Raw genomic sequence first — 4,237 nt, 5'->3', positions numbered from 1 at the left:
TATACTCAGTTTGAAATAAAATCTCAAGATTACATCATGCCTGCCAACATCTGCTAACATTAATGAGTTCAATCAATGCATTTTTATGACAGGCTAAATGTGTGTTGGGCATTGTGATTCTTGATATTTTTTGTTCAATGGCTCTTTTGTTCTTTTTTTGTAAATAAGATTCTTCCTCTTTTATTTCTGGCCAGTGTTCACTCTTTTGTTTGTCCATTAATCTTTTCACACCCATATTTCCCATGTTTTTGTCCTTTATCTCTTTTTTCATGCAGCTCTCCATGTCCTGTTAGTTCCTCCCAGCTTAGATCAGCTTGATCTGTTTCTTTAGACTCCGTGGGAACAGAATGAATGTGAGAAGAGATTCTGAATTTCAGGCTCATTTTAAACCATAAAAGTTGATCAAACCTTAATGTTTTCTTTTGCTTGTTTTCATACAAACAAAATATAACTTGTTTGTACCAGGCTTCATGCCAATGAGTTTAAATAGCATAAAAAAGGAAATCAAATGATTGTCCTTCTGCTCTAAAGCAGATTTATCATCTCAAATGATCCAAATCTGATATCTGAATAAAACCAAAGCAGTGATGGCAAAAAAACCTTTTATTGAAATTTCTTACAACTTGATGTTATTTCACTCTATGATCAGCTTAATAACTTTCCATGCTTTCATAAATCAAGTGAAAGTTACACAAAAGACTAAACAGAATACAAAAACCTCCAAAATACACCATGACATCATAATTAATAAAAATAACATGACACTGCGAAATATATACAAAAAATTTAATATCTTCCTCATGCTTTCACAAATCAAGTGAAAGTTACACACAAAAATAAAACAGAATACAATAAGTCCAAAAATACATGTATTATATTACATCATAATACATAGAAATAACCTGACACTGCAAAATATTTTACATTCTTTAATATCTTCCTCCTGCTTCCTGTCTTGTAAATAAACACCATGATTTTCACCCTGTTGTGAGACTTTTCTTTAGCATTGTGATGACTGTGAAATATAAATTTAATCTTTAAATGTACACATTTGTTCAATTTTTACTCTTCAGAAACCAACAAAATGTGTGTTTTTGCACTGAGCAGGAGCCACAATGATTTTCTGTAATTCCATCAGATTATGCAGCATATCTTCTTCATTCCACACATTACATACACATTACTACATAAAAACATGCTACCATGACTTTTTTTTAACAATATTAGTTTCTGGACAGAGGAAATGAGCTGAACACATTCTTCAACAGGTTCAGTCCAGGAACAAGCTCATCATCTTCCTCTCCTGTCTGCAGCCAAACAGATTTCTCATCCTCCTCTGACCCACAGCTTTCCTGTCAAACCTCAGATGTTCCATCTTCCACCTCAGTCATGGACTCTTCTGCTTCCACAAGTTTGTCTTTAACCACATCAGGAGACGCTGCTGCTCCCTTTGCCTCCACCTCCAACTTTTCTGTATCTAGAAGTCAGGTGAAGAAGCAGCCGGAGAAACTGAACAGGAACGAGGCTGCAGGTCCAGATGCTGTCAGTCCCAGATTCCCTCTGTGGGATTCTGCAGCATCTCTTCAACCTTTGCCTGACCCAAGAGGAGGTTCCGTTGTTGTGGAAGACATCCTGTCTGGTTCCGGTACTGAAGAAAAGTCACCCATCAGTCATAATGACTGTAGACCTGTTGCCCTGACGTCCCACATCATGAAGGTCCTGGAGAGACTCCTGGTGGCCCACTTGAGTAAGCAGACGATCACATATCAGGACCCCCTGCAGTTTGCTTATCGCCGTGGAGTTGGAGTTGATCAGACACCTGCTTCAACAAACCCACTGTCATCTGGACAAAGCAGGCAGCACAGTGAGGATCAGGGTCTTTGGTTCCCAGGTGCATTGAACACAATTCAGCCTGATCTGCTCTGTTAGAAACTCCAGAAGACACAGGTGGAGGCCTCAACAATCACCTGCATCTGTGACAACCTGACAAACAGACCACAGTTAGTGAGACTGAAGGACTGTGTGTCTAACCAGGTGCTCAACAACATGGGAACACCACAGGGCACTGTACTCTCACCATTCATTTTCACCCTCTACTGTTGAGACTTCCAGCACAAGTCCGACTTCTGTCATCTACAGAAATACTCAGACGACTCTGCAGTTGTTGTGTATCAGAGGAAGACAAGAGGCTGAGTACAGAGATCTGGTGGATCACTTTGTGGCCAGGTGAGGGAACAATCATCTAATCTTGACTGTAAACAAAACAAAGGAGATGGTTGTTGATTTCAGGAGAAACAGGAAACCCTATTTCCATCATGGGATAAGATGTGGAGGTGGTTCAGGAATATAAATACCTCGGTGTTCATCTGGAACACAGACTGGACTGGAGACGCAACAGAAGACAGGAACCACATGGACAAGCCGTCTACAAAAAGAGACAGAGCAGACTGCACTTCTCCAGGAAGCTAAGATCCTTCAAGGTTTGCAGCAAGTTGCTGCAGATCTTTAAGTCTGCTGCTGAGAGTGTCATCTCTTCTGCTATCATCTGTTGGTGCAGCAGCATCAGAGCCAGGAACCTCAAAAGGCTCAACAATCTGATAAAGAAGGCTGGATTGGTTCTGGTTCTGTTCTGGAGATGACTGTGGAATCTCTGGAGATGACGCAAAGAAAGATTCTTCAGAAGAGTCAAGAAAGCTATGGACGACTCTGACCGTCCTCTTCATGAGTCTGTATGGGGAAAACAGAGTATCATCAGTCAGAGGCTTCTTCAGGTTTGCTGCAACACAGACAGCTACAAAAGATCTTTCCTGCTGACAGCAATCAGTCATCTGCAATAACTCTTTGAAGAATCTGAATTAATGAGCTGCAACTACATTTCATTTCCCTTTGGGATCAATAAAGTCAAAGCATGTTTGGGTCATTCTTGCACACTACTCAAAGTTTGATAGAAAAAAATATTGAACAATTGGAAGTTATGGTGGAAACATTTTTGTGGTTTCAATGAAATGAAACAAAAAATGTAAAAAGATAATGAAGTTTCTCTTTTCCTGTGCAGTTTCACCTGTTTGCAGCTCGTTTTGCTGTTTGCTGCGCGTTTGCAGTTGTCGGCCACAGTTTCTGATCAAGTCATTATCTCCTCAACCTTCACCATCATCTGTTACAACCAGTAGATGAGTAGATGGACAAAGTAACCTGCTGTCAGTGTTGGTCAACTCATGCTTGGTTTGTTATTGAAGGACCTGCTTCACATGGTCCTTCTTTATTCTGTGTCCTCAGGTGTCCCCCTGTTGCATCAGGAAACTTCATCTTGGGATTTCCAGCAGGATTTTCTGAGTCCCTTCAGTCCTCTGTGTCTTCTCTCTCCTGATTGGTCCAGTGCTGCTGGTGATGCTGGACAATCATCACATAATAATACACACATTCCTTAATCTCTGTCTAAATAACAGATGATTAAAGTGAATTCCTGATCAAGTCATCATGTCCTCACCTTTTCCACAATCTGTTACAACCAGTAGATCAGCAGTTGGAGCAGGTCGTCTTCTTTAATTGTTGGTCAACTCAAGTTGAGGTACATGAGTTGACGGAGAAATGAAATAAAGAGAAAAGACATCAGAGTTTAAAAAAAAGAGAACATGGACAGAAGAAAGAACAGCTTTGAAATTTGACCTTAATTTCATTCATATTTAAAATTGTTAGCTGGGTAAAAATAAGTTTTCTTACTTTTTTTCGTCAACAGGGTTCTCTTCTCTACCTCCACCTTACTGGTGGTGTTGAAGGTGGAGGTTTACAGGTGGAGCATGTCTTCTTTAATTGTTGGTCAACTCAAGTCATGGTACATGAGTTGACGGAGAAATGAAATAAAGATAAAACATAACAGGGTTAAAAAACAGAGAATATAAATCTGCAGAAAAAAGAAAAGGTTTGAAATCTGATCTCAATTTCATCCATATTTAAAATTGTTACTCGGGTAAAAATAGGTTTTCTTACTTTTTTTGTCAACAGGGTTCTCTTATCTTCCTCCGTCTGACTGGTGGTGTTGAAGGTGGAGGTTTACAGGTGGAGCAGGTCTTCTTCTTTAATTGTTGGTCAACTCAAGTCAAGTGACATGAGTTGACGGAGAAATGAAATAAAGAGAAAAGACAACAGAGTTAAAAAATGTGAACATGGACAGAAGAAAGAACAGCTTTGAAATTTGACCTCAATTTCATCCATATTTAAAATCGCTAGCCAGGTAAAA

At 39.5% G+C, this 4,237-nt stretch overlaps 1 long non-coding RNA gene across 3 annotated transcripts; it reads right to left on the bottom strand.

Moving 5' to 3' along the window:
- Positions 1-772: 772 nt before the first annotated feature.
- On the bottom strand, positions 773-4,006 carry LOC114148053 (uncharacterized). Of its 3 annotated transcripts, XR_003596195.1 has the most exons (7): positions 3,988-4,006; positions 3,721-3,821; positions 3,488-3,557; positions 3,062-3,390; positions 2,355-2,727; positions 2,078-2,252; positions 773-1,983 (listed from the first exon to the last, which is right to left on the bottom strand). It is a non-coding gene; the product is annotated as an uncharacterized LOC114148053 (long non-coding RNA). The 3 variants fall into 3 exon arrangements; XR_003596194.1 differs by lacking the exon at positions 3,988-4,006 and having other exon boundaries at positions 3,721-3,883; XR_003596196.1 differs by lacking the exon at positions 3,988-4,006 and having other exon boundaries at positions 3,488-3,499; positions 3,721-3,883.
- Positions 4,007-4,237: the final 231 nt, after the last annotated feature.

This window comes from Xiphophorus couchianus, chromosome 7, assembly GCF_001444195.1.
Source record: "Xiphophorus couchianus chromosome 7, X_couchianus-1.0, whole genome shotgun sequence".
Classification (NCBI taxonomy): Eukaryota; Metazoa; Chordata; class Actinopteri; order Cyprinodontiformes; family Poeciliidae; genus Xiphophorus; species Xiphophorus couchianus.
The sequence above is the reverse complement of the archived record's forward strand: the minus strand, read 5'-3'. Positions and strand labels throughout refer to the sequence as shown.